At 48.0% G+C, this 20,610-nt stretch overlaps 1 protein-coding gene across 8 annotated transcripts in view; it reads left to right on the forward strand.

Annotated features, from left to right (window-relative positions):
- The first annotated feature begins 5,045 nt into the window (after positions 1-5,045).
- Positions 5,046-20,610, forward strand: part of ADGRG1 (adhesion G protein-coupled receptor G1) — a 42,381-nt gene continuing 26,816 nt past the window's right edge. Inside the window, exons 1-2 of one of the 8 annotated variants that reach the window (XM_081203667.1) lie at positions 5,070-5,154; positions 16,963-17,071. The gene's annotated coding sequence lies outside the window, so the exon portion shown is untranslated. Of the gene's footprint in view, positions 5,284-6,183; positions 6,374-15,122; positions 15,142-16,847; positions 17,072-20,610 lie in introns of those variants that run through there. The other 7 variants (XM_081203666.1, XM_081203665.1, XM_081203668.1 and 4 more) reach the window with 7 other exon arrangements.

The raw sequence follows: 20,610 nt of genomic DNA on the forward strand, positions 1-20,610 counted from the left end.
CTCAGCAGGGGCTGGTTCTTTTTTCCCGTGGGAACAGAAGCATTAAGTTGGCACTAAGCAAGCAGCACTGCCAGACCTCAACTCGAGGCGGGCAGGTGTGGGGGACTCCCTGGTCCTGAATGGGGTAACTGTGCCCCTGAAGGACCAGGGGCACAGTCTGGCAGTCATTTTGGACTCACAGCTGTCCATGGAGGCACAGGTCAATTCTGTGTCCAGGGCAGCTGTTTATCAGCTCCATCTGGTACGCAGGTTGAGACCCTACCTGCCCGCAGACTGTCTCACCAGAGTGGTGCATGCTCTAGTTATCTCTTGCTTGGACTACTGCAATGCACTCTATGTGGGGCTACCTTTGAAGGTGACCTGGAAACTACAAGTAATCCAGAATGCGGCAGCTAGACTGCTGATTGGGAGTGGCCGCCGAGACCATATAACACTGGTCTTGAAAGACCTACATTGGCTCCCAAGTATGTTTCCGAGCACAATTCAAAGTGTTGGTGTTGACCTTTAAAGCCCTAAATGGCCTCGGTCCAGTATACCTGAAGAAGTGTGTCCACCCACATCATTCTGCCCAGACACTGAGGTCCAGTGCCGAGGGCCTTCTGGTGGTTCCCTCGCTGCGAGAAGCCAAGTTACAGGGAACCAGGCAGAGGGCCTTCTCAGTAGTGACACCCGTCCAGTGGAATGCCCTCCCACCAGATGTCAAAGAGAAAAACAACTACCAAACTTTTAGAAGACATCTGAAGGCAGCCCTGTTTAGGGAAGCTTTTAATGTTTAATAGACTATTGTATTTTAATATTCTGTTGGAAGCTGCCCAGAGTGGCTGGGGAAACCCAGCAAGATGGGTGGGGTATAAATAATAAATAATTCTGATTATGATGATTGGGGGGGGGACTTATTCTGTATTTTGTGTTTTTATACTGTAAACAGACCCATGATCTTCAGATGAAGGGAAGTAAATAAATTTTAACAGCAACAACAGATGGGATGAAGTCTCTTTAGTGCTAGAATCCCACACTTTTACTTGGGTTCTTCTGTAAAAACAGCATGTGTATTGATGTGGCAATTTCAAAATGCTTTGCAGCTTCCTGGAGTATTTTTGCCCCATTGAAATGATCTTTTTAATGCTGATAATGCCTCTGGTTTGCTTTAATGGAGGGCTAGAGAAGTGTGTGTGTGTGTGTGTGTGTGTGTGTGTGTGTGTTGTAGAAGCTAGCCTGCTGCAAAAAGGTAAAAAGGCACATTTATTGCTCCACCCATTTTTGCCTCTGGCACTGCCACCCACTGGCATGTGGCCCTGGGAGGTTGCTCTGGACTGGGAATCTGGCCTTCAGGCTGAAAAAGGTCCCCAGGCCCTGTTTTAGAAATGAAAAGGTGAGGTTTTTGGTGTAGAGTTCACATTTGGTGCTTGGCTCCGTAGAGAACCACCTGCTCTGCTGCTGGTGGGAAAACTCACAGCAACCTCCAAAGACTGTTGAGGCAAACTGTGTGGCTTCAGGCAACAGGCACTTGCAGGTGTGATATCAAAGGATGTTCAGTAGACCAGTGTGAGCAACTCAAACAGGCATCCTGCAAAACAGCGGCACTGAGCAGTGAAGGCCCCAGGCCCCCAACTGTAAAACAATGGATCTCTACACATGTGTTTTGGGAAGCAAGTCCCATTGAGTTTAGCGGGTCTTATTCACAGATGACTTGGTATATGATTGTAACCTCAGCATATCTTACTGCATTTGCTTGCTTTCATCTTTGGCAGCAAGAGCTGAAATCTGTAGTGCCAACCTGGTGCCCTCCAGATGTTTTGGACTGTCCCATCAGCATCTGTAGGGCACCAGGTTGGCGAAGGCTGATCTAGCAGAGTCACTTGTTAGAAGGATTAAGAATATGAGAAGTCCCTCCATATTAGCTACTGTAAGAATCTGGTGTGAAATTGAAAGCAGGATATATGTGGGTCTATTGCCTTTAACTTCCCCATTTTATAATGAATTTCTAAATCTGGAATCAACAATAATGGCAAATTTCCAGCAACGGCAAAATACTGGTTTAGAAAGCATAAAAATTATTCCACAGGGTCAAGTCATGGAGAGAAGGAAGCTTCCACTCTTCCAATGTTTTCAAAATAGAGGTACAACCTCCTCTCCTACACAAAAATTTGGGGAGGTCAGGAAAGTGAACAAATAGTTAAACTTGGATATCTGAGAAAATGGGTGTGAGATTTGGATCAAAGAATGACCAGGAAACAATGGACTTGGATTTGGGACAAGTTACATTCTAATATATTCTCAGCAGACCTAAATGATAACTACTTTATAACCATTTATCAATGGTATTTAATTCCTTATAAACTGAATTGGATAAATGTTGGAGATGTGGTTTAAATAAAGCATACATATATTTTGGAATTGTTCTCCAATAGAGATATTCTAGAAACCCATTCAGGCTTGGATATGTTAGGATATCATATACTGTACCCCTGGAACCTAAAATATTTCTGCTTGGTTATCTAAAAGTCGTTATTCTGGAAAATGATCAATAAATAGTGTTCAACCTTATAACTACTGCTAATATTACAATAGCTAAAAATGGGTGGAGCATATCTCCTACTACATCTGAATGGACTGAGAAAATTTAGTTCACAATAACTATGATTAAACTAATTTATTATAAAATATACATATAAGCTAGCCTAACAGGTTTATGGAAAAACGGGTATTTTTGTAGTACTTTGGAACACGAAGATCAGTGATAATGTCCAAAGTTATGCTGCTTTCAACCAGCTGTAACATTATTTCTTTATGCTCTATCTTTCATTTATTTTGTTTATTATAGGGACACCGGTGGCATTGTGGTCTAAACCACTGAGCCTAGGGCTTACTGATTGGAAGGTCAGCAATTTGAATCCCTGTCACGTCAAAGTGCAAGTAGATAAATAGGTACCGGTCCGGCGGGAAGGTGAACGGCGTTTCCGTGCGCTGCTCTGGTTTGCCAGAAGCGGCTTAGTCATGCTGGCCACATGACCCGGAAGCTGTACACCGGCTCCCTCGGCCAATAAAGCGAGATGAGCGCCGCAACCCCAGAGTCGTCTGCAACTGGACCTAACGGTCAGAGGTCCCTTTACCTTTACTATTTTGTTTATTAATACAATAAAATTTATTAAAAAGAAAAATGGGGGTGGGGAGAACATGGGAAGCATCCTGCTGAAACAGGCCAATAGCCCATCTAGTCCAGCATCCTATTCTCATAGTGGCCAGCCAGATTTCTATGGGAAGCCTACAAGCAGGACACATGGACCACACAGAGAGAAATCTCCTACTCACAGTCCCTCAACAGCTGGTATTCAAAGGCACACCGCCTCCAATATTCGCCTTCCATAAATTTGTCTAATTCCCTTTTAAAGTTGTCCAGTTTGTTGGTTACCGCTACATCTGGGTAACTGTTTTAAGACGTACTTTGTTGTGTCTGTCTTGATTCTCTCACCATTCAGCTTCTTTGGGGTTTATACCTTGACTGATCTAAAAAAACCCTCAAACATTGCCACCTTATATTGGTAGTTATTGAGTCCTCACAACCACAGGACAAAACCAAAACATTCTCACCTTAATCTATTCAGAACAATTTCAGCAATTAAGGAGGTGTCTCCAGTCATACAGGCAGCAGGTTTGTATATATATATATATATATATATATATATATATATACTCAATGTATTGATGTTTTTAATACGAGTACTTGTCAAATCATTTTAGAGAAGGAATCTTCTCTCAGATAATTTTTATGTTGCTAGTTGGACATCACATGTACTTGAGAAACCATGCTTCCCTCCCCTATCAGAAATGTAGGGTTTTTCCCCCCCCCCCACATACAGTTTTATTCATATTAAAACAAGTCATTAGTTTTTTTAAAAAAAATTCCCTCACACAATTCATTAAATATGTGTGTTCTCTGAAAGTGGGTCATTCCCCCGCTTTGCTTAAACCCTTCTCCCTCTGTCTTGTCTTTCTTCACTGTAGAAATTAAAATTGTAAACTCTTTGGGGCAGGGACCTGCCTGTTTGGGGTGAGGTTGTTTATGAAATTTTGCAAAGTGCTTTGTTCACTGATTGAGCAAGGAATGCATTAAACGTACCAGCCAGCCAAGGATGTTCTCTTGGGCAGATCTTGCAGAAAGAAACCCCTTGACTGAACCTCATCCCTATTGTGCGACGGGCAGGGAAATGCACTCTGCACATGCTTTGGGAGCATGGATCTATTCTCATTTAAAGCACGGGGCCGTTGCCAGTCTGCACTGAACATGCCTTGCGTTGGCTGAGCACAGTGGCGTAGCGTGGGTTGTCAGCACCCGGGGCAAGGCAAGTAATTTGCGCCCCCTAACCCGTGGATTTGCGCCCCCTAACCCTAACCCCCAGATGTTGCGCCCGGTGCGGCCGGCCCCCCTGCACCCCCACGCTACGCCACTGGCTGAGCATCGACCATGAATTTATTCCCACTAGATGCGTGGGAGGGCGGAGAACGCAGCGCACCCTGCACTGGTTCCAGAGCAATTCACATTGATTCTTACATTTAAGGAGTCGGAGGGCTGACAGAGCCAGCACCCGGGGGTCATTTTAGATCCTGTAATCTTACGGGGAAAGGGATTGGGGGCTCTTCCCTTCCTCCGGCACTTGAGGGCCTCCTCTCTCAATCTCCTTTCGTGAAGCTCCCAAACCCTGCTGGCCCCACTGCACTCTGCACATGCTCGGCATTGGCGCTCTACTTTCGCAAGTCTGAAAAAGCCCGATCAGTGACGAGCGAACACGCACGGGGATCGAGTGCCCCCGGAGGGGGAAACATCCACCCAGACGCCGCCGCCGCTGCCACCTCCGCGGCCGCCGACGAGTCATCCTTTCCCCGTCAGCGAGGGACCTTGTTCCACTCCCTGCGGACGAGAAGAAGCGCGTAAGAGGAAAGTCCAGCCCCGGGACGCGCGGAGCAGGAGCAGCAGCAGCCCTAGCGCAAGGAGACGCGCCAGAGCAGGTGGGCCGCGGCTGCTGGAGACGCCTCTTTCTCTCTCCGAAGGGGCGGGCAGGCGGGCGGCTTACCCACGCCGAAGAGCGCCGCGCCCAGCGTCTCCTCCGCCTCCTCCGTGCACCCTTTGCGAGGCGCGTCGCAGGCGGGCAGCAGGTGAGCCGGTTCAAGGGGGCGCGCGCTGGACGTCGGGGACGGGCTGTGTGCGCGCTTACTCGCTGGGGTTCCGCGCTCGCCTTCTGTCAGGCTTAGGATCGGGTTGCCCGGTGCGTCTGTTTCAGTGGGGTAAGTGCGCCGAGCCCCTAATTGCGTGCATTGCAGTTAATTATTCTCACCCCCCTTTAAATTAATTCTCAACCCCCCCCTCTTTAAATGGAAATGGCAATCGCGGAGCAAACCGAGCAGGGGGGAGGGGTGGCGTGCTTGATTCGTCCCCACCCCACGCCACCGCTGTGCTTTGCAGCCGAAGAGAAGCCTTCAAATCCCGGTGGAAACGGAGAAAGGTGGGTGGGTGGCATGTTGAATTTCTCTCCAGGTCACACCCACCTTGCCCTTGCCTGTGCTTGCATAAGAAAAGCCGTTCAGTTTAATTGCGCGCAGCCGTGTAATGATTAAGCCGTGCCCAAGTCTGTTTTGATCCCAGAGCACCTTTCGCCACGCGAAACCTGGGGAATTGTTCTCTAGGAGGCTGCGTTATGCTTTGAGCAGCCTGATCCTGTTCCTGTTGTCTTGGGTTCCGTCGGGTTTGTTCCCCAAGTGGATGGCAGCCTCGCCACTGCGACCGTAAAGTCTCTGGGATTTGGGTTGATTTTAATTTCTGGTTTACCTCCGATTAAGGGTGGCAGGCATCTTGGAATGTCGTGGGCAGGATCCAGCCAAAGTAGGGCTTTGAAAGCCTCGTTTGGAAGTTGAAGAGGTGTGAGTGTTTTAAATGTTGAAGTCCTAGGCATGCTTTAGTTCATAGAATTACATAGAGTTGGAAGGGGACCCCCCAAAGGACATCTAGTACAACCCACTGCAATACAGGAATCACAGCTCAAGAAGCCCTGACAGATGGCCAACCAACCTTGGAAAATGTCCAGTGAAGGAGAGTTCACCTTTTGAGGGAGTCTGTTTCGCTGTCAAACAGCTCTTACCACCAGACAGTTCTTCCCAATGTTGGGAGTCTGCATAGGATTATGGTGCATTTCTCGCCCTTCAAAAAGAAATGTCGTTTCAAAATGTTTAAATACTTGGGGTGGACCATGTCCTTATCAGTATTCACCAGCCAGACAACGAATGCAAACTGGTTTCCATAGCTACACTAGGGAAGGACCAATCACCTTGTGATGTGGTGGTCAGAACAGGAACTCATTCATGCCTCAGCCTAAAGACTGTAAGTAGCCTCATGGCCAATTTCATTGTGAAATCTGTAGTCTATTTTTATATTTTAGTGGGTATGTTAGGGACTTTCTTTTCTTTGTTTTATACAGTTGCGGCATCTCCTGTTTTGTACCGTTCTAATCCTTTGTAAACTGCTTTGGGTCTTTTTAACAACAGCAGCAGCAGCAAATTAATCGGGATTCAAACAAATAGTAATAACTTAAGACAGCCCTCAAGGTGGAGCAGGGTGAAATTCTAAATAGATAAGTAAAATAAATGGGGGTGGGAACCTAAATAGGATTATTCAGTCCTATGGAGGTAGTTGCTTCAATTTCAGCTCAGAACTGCTCTTTGTTTGGGTGTGTGAGAAGCCAGTCATGGCATTATGAAGCAGGGAGACGAAAGGACCCCCCCCCACGGACCCCCCTCAATGTACACAATTGCTCTCCTCAGTTGATTAATGCAAAATTCATGTGTGTGAGTCCCGCCCCCACTCCAATTTTCAATTCTTAATCACTAGCATGGCATTCAATCCCCACTGGTCTCATAACCTGCATTGTGCAGCTGAGGTCCGGGCGTTCTCTGCCAAAGCGCCGGCAATTGTTCATACGGTGCCGGGAAGTGAGCTAAAGAGAGATATTTGACTGTTTTACTTTAGCACTGGGGAAAGTGACTGATGATATGCGTAATAAAGGGAGACTAAATGGGGGGGTGCGGCGGGGGGGGGAGAGATAGGAAGACCCTGAATCCAGATCAGAGACCCTGGGTAACCAATTGCTACAGTTACAGGTAGGTAGCCGTGTTGGTCTGCCGTAGTCAAAACAAAATAAAAAAAATCCTTCCAGTAGCACCTTAGAGACCAATTAAGTTTGTTATTGGTATGAGCTTTCGTGTGCATGCACACTTCTTCAGATACCATGCACACGAAAGCTCATACTGATAGCAAACTTAGTTGGTCTCTAAGGCGCTACTGGAAGGAATTGCTACAGTATATGCCTCCCAAAGGACCCCCCCCCCCCATCTGCTGGTCTATCCAACATGTAACATTTGCTGTGCTGGGCTGTGTTTGCTTCTTACATTCAAAATATGTACCGTATTTTTCGCTCTATAAGACACACTTTTTCCCTCCTAAAAAGTAAGAGGAAATGTGTGTGCGTCTTATGGAGCGAATGCAGGCTGTGCAGCTATCCCAGAAGCCAGAACAGCAAGAGGGATCGCCAGTGGCGTAGCGTGAGTTGTCAGCACCCGGGGCAAGGGAAGTAATTTGCGCCCCTAACCCGTGGATTTGCGCCCCCTAACCCTAACCCCCAGATGTTGCGGCCGGTGCGGCCGGCCCCCCCTGCACCCCCCACGCTATGCCACTGGGGATCGCTGCACAACGATCCCACTTGTTGTTCTAGCTTCGCCGTGCGAAGCCTCTTCAGGGCAGCAGGGAGCCTTCATCCTGCTGCCCTGAAGAGGCTTCGCGCGGCTATCCCAGAAGCCAGAACAGTGAGAGGGATCAATCCCTCTTGCTGTTCTGGCTTCTGGGATTCAGAATATTTTTTTTTTCTTGTTTTCCTATGGTCTGCTGCTTCTTATAGAGCGAAAAATACGGTATCTTGGGAACTGTAGTTTACCCTTCACACAGTTGCAGTTCCCAGTGCCCTTCGCAAACTGCAGCTCCCGATTCTTTGGGGGAAATCATGTGCTTTAAATGTATGTTGTGCGTGCAGTAATTAGTACAGTAATTTGCAAAATCAGAATTGCAGAGTAGGAGGGATCCCAAACTTCATCTAGTCCAACCCTCTGCAGTTCTAGAATCATAGGTAAGGACTCTCTGACAGATGGCCACCCAACGTCTGCTTAAAAACCTCCAATTCCAACCAGCTGTCTTGGCAAGAGGGCCACATCTCAAGTCCAGAGTCTGAGACCATGCTGTTCTGGTTAGCTGGTGCAGTGTAGTGAATTGGTTAGAGTCTTTGACTACTGCATCCACACACTTAGGTCTGCGTACACACCATACATTTAAAACCCATTACTTCCCACAAACAATCCCGGGAACTGTAGTTCACCTCTCACAGAGCTACACTTCCTAGCACCCATAGCAAACTACATTTCCCAGGATTCTTTGGGGGGAAGTAAATGTGCTTTAAGTGTTTGCACACAGCCTTAGATACAGGTTATGCTCAGTGACCAGAGTGTGGTGAATGTTGACATTTGTGTCTTGTGAGTCCTAGATGAACTCTAGAAGTTCTACAGACAGAGAGGTGGTTCCTTGCTGCTCGATCATAACAGTGATTTTAAGCTGACAATATTTAGGTCACCTGAGTATCTATGAGTTTTCAAACATTTACAAAGACTGTTTTGTGGCTGTCAGCTTTCACCACCATGTGTGAGAGAGACAAGCACACACACACTAAGTGTGGTGCATTCTAAGGACTGGATTAGATGTGATGAGAGCAGACCCCTGAGTCAGAATTTGGTCAATGCTGATTCTTTTTGAAGGGGGTGGGGTGGGTGGGGGCTTGCAAAGCACAGCTTGGTTGAACGCAGGGGCAGCTGAACTCCTTGCCTGCATCACCCCCTCCCTCCAAAAAATCTGGTTTCCACCTGGTTGAGCTCCATAATTGAAAATAATGTTTAGGCGGAGAAAAGTTATTTCAGCTCAACTCTCCCCTCCCCCTTGCATCCACTGGTGCTGTGTTTAAAGTCCCTCTTTCCCTTCTACTTTTATAGGTATTTGCCATAACCAACCTGGGTCATGCTCCCAACACCTCTAGTTATGCCCTCTTTCATACATTACATTGGGCAAACTATGTTTCCCCAAATGGGTACCTGCCACTTGATACCTGAGTTCGTTTGGCATCCTCCGTGATGTATATTGCATGTGTCATGTGGACCTCAGTTATGGCACTGTTAAAATGCGCAGTTCTGTGTACCAACTAGGGGCTGTGCCCCTGCTCCCTTCCCTCATCAACTCCTCTACCCCCACTTGCCAGCCCCCCTAGCCTTTGCTCCCCCTTCCCTCTCTTTTCCACAGTAACCCATTGACCTTCCTCATCTCACCTCATGCTGCTGCTGCCGCCACTACCACCACGGATTTCAAGGCAGCTGCCTGAGGCAGAAGTGAGAAAGCCACCAAATCAGGTGCCTCTGAGCATTAACAGAGTGCAGGAGGGAATGGCTTGAAAGGCATGAAGGATAGATAGAAGCCTTCTTCCTCTTAGACCTTCTGCGAAGGGATGTGGTGGCAGGAAGTCCAGGTGAGCTGCAGAGAAGCCCCCTCCCCACACCTTTTAGACCTTTTCCTGTGAGAAGGAGGAAAGTGGGACAGCTCAGGTGAGCTGTGCAGAGCCTCTCCCTTTTAAATCTTCTCCTGTGAGGAAGATGGAAGCGGCCCAGGTGAGCTGCGGAGGAAGAGTGGTGGCAGGTAGGGACAGCTCCTCAGCAGCCATCCTGATCATAGGAGAGGGCTAAAATGATGGTGTCAGTGAGCTGGGTGGGTTTCTGAGGAACTGCCCCGGCATATTGCAACTCTTCCTCTGTGGCTCACCTTGGCTGACTGCCACTGCCCTCCAACAATGGCCCAGCAACTCTTTGAAGGTTGTCATCATGCTGCATTTCACAGTGCCACCTATCTGTAGCCAAGCAAACTGCAGCATGATGACACTCTTACATTTTTTATTATATGGTAAGAGAAGATAGTCAACTGCCAAGCTTTATAGGAAGGAGAGAAGCTTTTAGCCTTTCTGAGTTGGTCAAGCTGGGCCTGGATTGTACCACTTCAGGCTGCAGGTGGGGCAGGTATATGATGACATGCACCTCGGTACAAAAAGCATTCACTTCATGTAGAAAATTGGCACCTTCTCTCTGCCATCTTATTCCTGAATGTGCAGGGAGGCGGGAGGGAGGGAGGAGGAGCATTCCTAGAGTTGGCCATCTCACTGAGAACTGGAACATAGCTTGACTGCATCACTGAAAGCTATAATTTATGAAACATGGGCCAGTGCTCCCTCTTGTTGCAGAGGGATGAGATCCTCCAGCAGGAGACCTGACTGTTTGATGTTGGGCCTTTCCTGTTCCTGTCATGAGGAGTTTCAGTACCTTCCCTAACTTTTGTGCCCTAGATGCACTGGGTCATGCTGGCTGGGGCTTCTAGGAGTTGTAGTCCAAAACAACTGGGAAATACAGCTGGCAACTGGCAGCCCATGAACTCAGTCTGGCCCCTTGAGAGATATTTCATTGATGTGCATCTTCAAACACAGCGGGTGGAGGAAGAGGTGGACAGGAGTGGACAAGAAGAGGAGAGGGACTTCTTGCCCCATCTTCCTTAACCCAAGTCTGTTTCCTTGCTGACTTGTACTTCAGGGTTTCCCTTCGTCACTGTGACCAGTGGGTTGAGTGGCTGACCTTTGCCTTTTCCAAGCAGCAGACGTTGACCATAGTGGGTGCCAACCACATTGTCTGTGTGACACAAGGCATGATGTCAGCCTCATCCTCCCACACAATGTTATGTTCCGCTCCTCAGGAATGTCTCCTGAAGTTCTGGTTTGACAAGTCCAGCACTGCACTTGGCTCAGGAGAAGCTCCCACACGTGTGCCCTGAAGTGGCTGACATGGAGTGGGAAATGGAGCAGGGTCCATCAGCCTCCCCTTTCATTGCCTTTAGATATGACGAGAAATGTGGTTTGTGTTCCTTTGGAAGAAGAATAGTCCCATTCGCTCCCAGAAATTGTACACTGAAGTTGGTCTCCTGTTGGTTGGTTCTTGTTGGTTCTTGTGCCTCCCCCCTGCAGTTTTAACCCTCTGTTTGTAGTTATTGCCTCTGCTTTTGGCGAGAGCCTGCTTTCCTTTTTTTGTCATTTTGCTATTTTCAGACAGCGTGCTAGCAAGATCATTCTTCATGCAGCTGAGATGTGGCTTCCTTCTAATGCAAGATGGTTCAATGCACTTTGTTTCCGACTCCTAGATGCTTTCACGAGAGTGACGTGTTGGGCTTGGTGACACGGCATTTCTGTGATGTTTTTCTGTGACGCTAACAGAAAGTGTCACTTCGTTTCCTAGCAGAGCAATTTGTCACCCCAAACAAGGAGTCCATTCACCTCAACCCTGGGATAACGATTCATTTGCAAGGCAAAAGGTTGCCAAAATATTAAAGAATTAGCATAATAATTTCCCAGCAGCGTGTTGGACAAGATTTGCTAGTGCATTGTGAGAACCAAATTTAATTAATAGATCATATCCAACCAAATTCCCCATGCCCAGAAGAGGCTGCCAACTACACCCCTGTATGGTTTGTTGTTCTGGCTTTGCCTCCTCCCGTTCAGCACTCACCAGGTGCCAAGTATGACTTGGAGCATTCAGTAACGGCCACAAAGAGGCGACAGAATTAGTCCTAGGAGGCTGTCTCCTGTACCTCTGAGAACTGCCGATCTTACTCCAGTTGAAGGAGATACTTCTTTTGAGTTGCAAATAAACACAGGTCCTTGGCTCCTTCGAAAGCAGACAGCCATTATATTTTAAAAGTTAGAACTTTTTGGGTGTCTGAGTGGAGCCTGTCTGCAACTACAATTAAATAGATTAAATAGCAGAAGTGTACTCTCTGCTATTTAAAAGTTTGGCAAAAACTAGGTCACGGCTTGATCAGCCTGGGATGGGAGCCAGTACCAAGTCTGAGATGTGTGGTATCCACTGTGTGGTATTACTGATCTAAGTAGCTTCTTTCAGCATGGACCAGCCCTCCCCCAGCTGTTACCTTCCAGATGTTTTGGACTACAACTCCCATGCTGGGGGAGGTATCTGCTTGGAGAAGTCTGCTGTTACTGGTAGAAATAATTTCAACAAGAATTAGCGCTTATTAGTATCTAATGAATTGTGTTGCCCTTTGCTGTGAGCCTTCATTGTGGGCTGAATATTACAGTGGCATAGCGTGGGTTGTCAGCACCCGGGGAAAGGCAAGTAATTTGCGCCCCCTAACCCGTGGATTTGCGCCCCCTAACCCGTGGATTTGCGCCCTCTAACCCTAACCCCCAGATGTTGCGCCCGGTGCAGCCGGCCCCCCCTGCACCCCCCACGCTACGCCACTGGAATATTATGTCAGTTGTCTGCGGCAAATAAATAAATAAATAACCGTAATCAGATGCAGCAGAAAGGCCCTGCTGGATAAGGGCAAAGGGACCCCATGATGTCCAGCATCCTGTTCTTACAGTGTGGACAACCTGACACTCCAAAGGGGAAGCCTGTAAGCAGGACCTGAGGGCAACAGCTTGTGAATCCCAGCTACTGGCATTCAGAAGCAAGCTTCCTCCGACAGTGGAAGGAGAACATTGCCATGGCGGCCAGTAGCTACTGGTTGCCTTATCCTCCATGAAGTGAGCTGGCACCCTAGAATTCCTGCATTGCAGGGGGTTGGACTGGATGACCCTTTGGGTCCCTTCCAACTCTACAATTCTATGATTACATGCTGTGCAAGTAACCCCGCTTCTGTCTTGGTGCCTGGCAGGAAGAAAAGGGCAGTGCTCAGTTGGAGATTGCGCCAATAAGTTCCTTTCTCCCAGCTGCAGTGGAGCCCTCCTGTCTGCCCTGTCTGCAGTTTCATTCTTCCTTTCTCAGCTTTGTGAGAAAAGGGGTGTGTGTGTGCTTGCAGAGAGAGGAGCTAAGGAGCGAAACACAGTGACAGGCCTCCTCTTCATTTGCAGTTACTCTGAAGAGGGGATTTTCCTCTGGGCGTTCAGTCCGAGGTGAGGGAAGCAGTTCCTGCTGGGATTCCCTTTCCTGCTCCCCCCCCCCCCACTGCCGCCACCGCCACTTTTCCTTTGTATCTGGTCTCCCAAGAGGGCATCCTGCCTGAGGCACTTCCTTGCTGCTTCCCTTCCGAAGGCTGTCAGAGAGGGCAAGTTGACAGGAGCCCAAGAGTTGCACATGCAGCCTTCCTCACCTCGCAGCTGCTGGGCAGCCACCCGTGCAGCGTGGTTTGGAGTGGGACTGGGAGCAGTGACTGCTAGTCGAGGCAGCTGGGGAATAGGGGAGGCTGTGTGGTTGTTTTCTAAAATAGCTCTCCATCTAGAACCCAAACATCGAAATACCACTTGATCTAAAAACAAACACAGCTGCAACTTCGACATGAGAGGAAGGCACAGTCCCATATCTGTTTAGCACAGGGCCCTCCAGGAATCTCTGTCTGGCCCTTGGGATTCCCTGTAGGCTAGACTTTGCTTTTCACCCTCCTTGAGTGCTTTTGCAGCCATAAAGGTGTCCCTTTGGATTTTGTCTGCATTCAGGTAGTGTCCTCACATCTCTCTCCCTGCCTCCCCCCAACCCCCCAATTTATTCTCCCCCCCCCCATCACTTGCATGCACACACTAGCACAGGCAGGCCCCACAGCTCTTGCACAGAATAGTCTGTGGCTGCAAAATGTTACATATTTGGTTGTGATCCAGGTTTTCAGCGAGTGCTTTGAAGGGAGAGGAGGGGGCGGGGAGGTCGGGATGCAGCAAGGCTGCAAACAGCCATAGGGTGGGAGGGTCGCAAGAAGCCTCTCCTCCACACAGTCCTGCTAAACCGTGTAGGGATTCAAACCCAGGTCTCCCAGGTCCTAGTCCAACACTCTATTTTTTTTTTTATAAAATTTTTATTGGTTTTACAGAATTTTAAAGAACAAACAAACACTTAAAAAGAAATACAAACACGTATAATTTCATAACATTTTTTCATAAACCTCTTTTCTAAGACTCCCCCATACCCCCCCTTTCTGCATCCCAATGTCCATAATTTTATAGCAACTCCCAATTGTTACTTTCATCTAGTCCAACACTCTAACCACTACACCACCACTGGCCTACTGTTCCGTTTCAATTTTCTGCGAATCTCAGGGATGGGGGATCCCATGCCCTCCCACATGCCCGGGAGGTAAACCTGGATGCACGTCTTTTGGGGCTGCATTCTTGGGCAAGTCATGTGACTTCCACGAGAGCATGGCACCCTAAAACACATGTCTTTCAGGGCCATGCTCTTGTGGGAGCCAAAACGGGACATCCCAGGAGCCAACTGGAAGCCAGGGTGTCTTCTGTAATTTCTAGGATGTTTCGTTTAAAATGGGCCAGTTGAGGGGTATGGGATCCTCAGGTCCAAATGCCACCTTCCAGGCCTCTCTGTCAGAATTCCACCCAGAATTCTACACACCTCACCAGCCCTACTTCACTGCCTCCCACCTAGTCTTTGCTTGGCTGGAATATGTCCCTGAATTCTGACTATGCTTCTTGCTTGGCCTGGAAGGAAGAGAGGAAGAGCTCTCTCTCTGTGTGTGTAGGTGTGTGTAGAAACTAACTACTACACAAGGGTAGAATTAAAAATAATTGGTCTACCCGCCTCTGGCATGTGGCCCTCAGAATGTTGCCCAGAAGGGAGTGTGGCTCTCTGGCTGAGAAATGATTCCCAATCCTTGGCTTTATCTCTCGCCCTCTCTCCTAAAAGGGTGCCTGGAGCACTCCCCAGGTGGGTTTTTCCACAGGGAATGGCCATGCAGGATGCAGTTGCCAGCTTCCCAGCTGCCCCTCAGAACAGCTGTCATGTGGCAAGCGCCTCTGACCGTGGTCACCCAGCAAGATGAGCAACATTTGGCAGGGAGGGTGCCCCAAGTCTTGCTTGCTTTGTGAGCAAACCAGTTGTGGCCACTCCTTGGTGCAAATTGCGCACAGGTGTCTTCAAAAGTTCAGTCTTCTATTATAACACTGCGTGCAAATCGGTTTATCCTGAAGGAGGAAGGCTGAAACAGGCAGAAAATCAAGTGAATGGCAGAAGGTAGGGACTCCCCCTCCTCTGCCTTTTCTTCAGAAGCAGAATTTCACACTGAATATGGTATGGATTGCAAGGCGTGCTGTGGGGTCCTGAGACCCGTGGCTTTCATTTACAGCAGAAGAACTGCTGGAGAAGTTAGGAAGAACAGGCAGAGCATTCATGCCAAATTCCCTTAATTCTGTGTGCTTTTGTGACTGCCCTGCAGCTGAAGAAGAAGAACGATGGAGATCCAAAAGTATGGTGGGCAGTCTCACTTTTTATCTTTCAACAAAGAATCTCCCATTTAAATTGAACCTCTGAATTTTTCGTTAGGAGGGAACCTGCCCTGCCCTCGTTCTTCTTTCAGCAGGATTCTGTCAGTCCAGAAAGTTATTTGGCTAGGGAGGGGAGTTAAGTTGTCTTCAAGCTGGGTATGGGTGTGCGGGAGGTTCCTTGACATACGTTTTCTTTTATAAAGAGAGTTTTAAGGTGGGTAAGGGAGAAAATGCAGTTGGAAACGGGGTGGTGGGAGTTGCAGTCCAGAATATCTGGCGGGCAAGTCTGCATTCATGGGCTCCTCCTTCAGCGATGGGCACTTCACTTTATTTCATTTGTTGGATTTATCTTCTGCTGTTCAACCTCAAGGCAGTATATAATATAAAGGCACAAAATAGTACCAAAAAAATTCCACAAGGCCAGCAATCTCAAACAAATACCAGAAAGCAAAATACTGAATTATCCAATTGCTCTCTGTTAGGTGAAGGAGAGCAAGGGGAATCTGACAGGGACAGGCTTGTCATGCTTCAGCACTAAGAGATGAGGAGAAGCTGCATTTGCCCCCAATTCCTGAGGGTTCTGGGTACTGGCATGCCTGCGGAAGCTGATCCCCTCTGGTTTTGTAACAGAGGATTGCTGGGTTTATCCTCTTGTAATGGATGTCATTGATCCTACAGATTTGCCCCTTCCTGGTGCCTGTCCAGCTCCTCCGTGTAACTCTGCCTGGGATCACACAACAGAGAGCAATTTGATAGTTTGATGCCCCATGCAAGCAGACAGTTCCTCTGACCACCTCTCCACTGGGACAGTTCAATTTTCGCTGGAAATTGCAGCACTTAAAGCCCCAAACCCTAGAAGAGAATTATGGGGAGGAATGAGTGGGGGACCAGGGATGGGCAAACTTGTCCATTTTGGTTCTCTCTGTTTCCTAATATTAAGCCCAGTTCTCCACATTTCTGCAGCAGTTTGCTTGTTTTTTTAAATCATGAAAATTCACACCCTTTTAGTGCTAATTTATCCTAATAAACACATATTTGTAGCAGTCTTTCCCTAATAGAATGCATTTTTGTATGCTATTTTCACTGATAATGTGTGTTTTCATGCACATCTCCCCTAACACTTGCATTGCAATATTAGTAGACATTTGAATTTCCAAGGATATTTGCATTTCCGTTCAAATTAGGTGGTTCCTAGTTTAAATGCAAACATGGTCAGATTCCTCCTCCCACCCTCTTGGGCATCCTGGCCGGCCCCTGGGGCTTCCTGGGGCTTTACCTGCTGTTTCCAGAGTATTACATCATGGGAGGACAGCTCATAGGGACCGGAAGGTGGGGGAGGCAGGGTGCCATTTGCAGCGGCATTCCCCTTGCTTATCTAATCCCCCTGGGGAGCACTCAGTTCTCTCTCTGACTAAGCAGAGACTTCTTTTTATAATGTCCTATTGTTCTCTTTAGCACAGCCCGTTGAAGTAAGGGGCTGGCTGGTGTGCCTTCTAAATATACCCCAAGGCCTGCTTGGAACAGCCTGCTTAGGGTGGAGATAAGGCTGTTTGTTCTGCGTCCGTTCCAGGATGTGTGGCTGCAGAAAATAAAGAAATGGCCAAGGAGGAAGCCATGCCTGACCTTCTGAGATAAGACTGCTCCCGCCACAAGTGTGTGCCTGCGCTTCTGCTGCCAGGGTGAGTTTTGACGCATATTGGTCTGGATGCTGTTTGGTTTCTAAGAACAGGAAAGCTTCTAGAAACCACAGCGAACTGGCTGGCACAAGATATGATGTCCTCCTATGACAGCTGCCAATGGTCTAGCTTGTGTGGTATGGCCCCAGAGGAGAGTGGCACTGGAGCAAATCTGCTGGCTGCCAGAAGGAGCCTATTCCAAGAGCTTGGGTACACACGATTTTCATATACAGTGGTACCTCTGGTTATGTACTTGATTCGTTCTGGAGGTCTGCTCTTAAACTGAAACTGTTCTTAACCTGAAGCACCACTTTAGCTAATGGGATTCCTGCTGCTGCTGCTGCGCCACTGGAGCACGATTTCTGTTCTCATCCTGAAGCAAAGTTCTTAACCCGAGGTACTATTTCTGGGTTAGCGGAGTCTGTAACCTGAAGCGTACATGCAGAACACTTGGAACCGAACCCCCGTGTAAGATGTGGCCATATTATGCTTCCTCCTGCCTGCTGTCCTACCAGGAGCAGTGAGCATGTTTTGACTCTCTTTCTGTGGCTTTGTCCCATTGATGCAGGAGGTTAACCCCTTCCCTGCCTTGGTGACTCACAAGGATGGAGCCTTCCTCTCCCTGCCCATCTCAGGCCAGAGTTCTCTTCCACACACACAACCTGCCCCTTTGGGCTGTTTCTTGTGGTTCTCCCCCATTGCGCCTTGCCCACAGGCTCCCTCCTGAGCATGGTTGGCCCAGGACACTTGGATCCATGAAGGGGAGCCGCGAGGAAGACCACCCACTCAGCTCAGGCTGGTGCTTTGAATGGCTTGCTTGGTTCCTCCCCTTGTTTTCTTCTGCATCTCAGGACCAGCTGTCTTGGAGCCCTGGCTTGGTTTTTGCACCCATCATGGATACACATTGCCTCCCACAGCCTTCCCCAACTTGATGCCATTCAGGTACTGTTGGACTATGGATCCAATCAGTGCTGGCTGTGGCTGGTGGGAGTTGCAGTCCACAACTTCTGGAGGGCATCGGGTTTGGGAAGGCAAGCATACTTCAGCAGGGCAAGTATAAAAGAAAGAAAAAAGTTGTTACAGGAATGATAGACCCTGCATGGAATTATTACACTTGAAAAGAGTCTAATTGAGTTTGGCTGGCAGGCAGTGCCCTGATTGCAGAGATCGACTCAAGTCCTATTTTATCCTGACTAAACTGCAAGGACTAGTTTGTGCAGAAAAGTCCTCTTATCTGCCGAACTCTTGCCTCTTCTCCCCACCCACCTCTTTTCTCTCTTCATTTGACATTTCTGTCTCCGAATTTATGCTTTTCTGCTGGGTGAGGAGGAGCTGTTTGCTCCAGTTTCAACAGGAGTTGCTGGCTTGGTCCTTATTTAGAAGGCCAGGGATGCAGAAGGGATTAACACTGAGTCTTTGCACCATGAGCTCAGCTAGGTAGGTGCAAGCAGAGCTAATGCAAGGCTGGTTGGAGACAGGCAGAGGCAGAGGGTGGGGGAGATGAGAAGCTTGTCCAAGTCCTTAGCCAGAACTTCGCTTACCTGCACTAATGAGCGTCATCCACCCCAACCTGCTCCTCTTTTTCACCACGTTGAAGGAGAAGTAAAACTGGGTACTCCGCACACCACCTGAACTCCTGTAGGATGCACAGCCCAAGAGATTATTTTCCAGCTCTTCTGGGGCTTGAGCTTTCGGGTGTCTCCCCAGATTCTCAACCATTTTCTCTCATTGCTCATACATTCCACCTTCCATTGAAGTAGACCCTCAGTTGTTCTTCTGGAGAGGACTATCCCAACTTCTGAAACATATCGTGGGATGGGCAACCGGTGGCCTTCCTGGTGTTGCTGGACTCCTAGCAGCCTGCATGACCAGTGATCAGGGATGACAGGAGTTGGTCGGCCTTCTGGAGGGCCTCAGGATCCTCATCTCTGCTGAACTTGGTGCAGGGCCGGCATCACTACTGCCGGTGTTGTGGTCATGTGGCTTGCTCTCAGCCCCCGATTTTACCTTGCTGGGGTGTAAATAGGAGCAGAAGAAGCTGCTTCCTCCAGAGTTGTACAGAGCATTGGCCTGTCTGCAAGAGAGGGGTGCTTTGTTCCACAGAGCTGTGGCTTTCTTCTTCTGAAAGCTGAGTAATGCAGTCCTGCATGCTGACTCCTGTAGAGAGTCACCGCTACATTGGCAGAAGCACTCAAGCTGCTGACGCCATTTCTTGCATGAACCTCTTCCTTCCCATGGAGATTCACTAGAGTTCAAGGATGCCAACTTGAATGAAATATTGCGGGGGCCCGGGTAACCCCCGCCCTGCGTAATCGATCGCATGATACAGGGCACACACCATTTGAAAGGGAATGCCCATCAACTTTGTGGGGGCCCAGCCCCCTCAGATATTTTATTGTGGGGGCCAATGGCTCCATGGCCCCTGGTGGTTGACTCCTATGCTAGAGTTCAAAAGAGAGCCAGAGGCCTGCTAAGATGGGCACTAAGAAAAACAAGACCTGGATGATGAGAATTTGGTTTGAATCAGAGAATGAAGAATGGAGGAATCTCCCTATGGGGAGATCTGAAGACCTATGGATTACAAATCTGATCAAGGCGAAAGTTGGAGCTTTTGGGACATTTGGGACATTTGGACTTAAAAGGAACAAGAAACAAGATTTGGGCTCCACTTTTGAATATGGAGGTCTGGTTGGAAGAAACATAGACCCTATTGGGACAGAGCTTCTCCGAGACTTGATGTCTAATATAAAGGACTACCAAAAAAAACGGCAGAGAGGGACTGAGAGAGATTTGAGGGCCTCGGACGTGAGATCTCCAGGCTGATAGGTGACAGACTGAGGGACATTTTTTGGGGATCGAAACCGGGAAAGGGGGGGTGAGAGTTTTGGAATCCAAAGGGTGTATAATTATATGTTGTCTCTCTGTTATTTTGTTTTGTAATTAATATAATTAATTAATGTAATTAATATAAAAATTGGGAAGGGAATTTGGGTCGACCTTAGAAAAGGGTGTAAAGAATGAGTATTGTTGTTTAAATTGAGGTCTATAAGTTAAATTTGGTTAATTAAGATGAATAATAATAAGGTAAAAGTTGGGGACAAGAACTTGCTGAGCTAATTATTGGAACTGGAATACAAGAAGGGGAGGTGTGGGGAAGTCAGGGAAAGATGTTAAAAAAATAAGGATCCGAAATTATACTTGTTATTTGTGTTGTGTTTGTGTTTTTGTGTTTGTTTAAAAATTTGTGAAACTTTAATAAAAATGTATATATATATATATAGAGAGAGAGAGAGAGAGAGAGAGAGAGTTCAAACCTTCCTCTCTTCAGGAAGCTCTGAGAGAAGACCTTCTCTTTAGTCCTAGCTAGGAATAGTTGCCCCACTTGAATGTAAGAAATCTGATTTATGCTTAGTCAGTCTTTTGTTCCATCTGACTCAATGTTGTCTACACCAGGGGTGGGAAACCTCTGGTTCTCCAAGCATTCTGGGGCTCCCAACTCCCACCTGCCCCAGCCAGCATGGCCAGTGGTTAGCGATGATGGA

This window comes from Podarcis bocagei (genome assembly GCF_964188305.1).
Source record: "Podarcis bocagei genome assembly, chromosome: 7".
Lineage (NCBI taxonomy): Eukaryota > Metazoa > Chordata > Lepidosauria > Squamata > Lacertidae > Podarcis > Podarcis bocagei.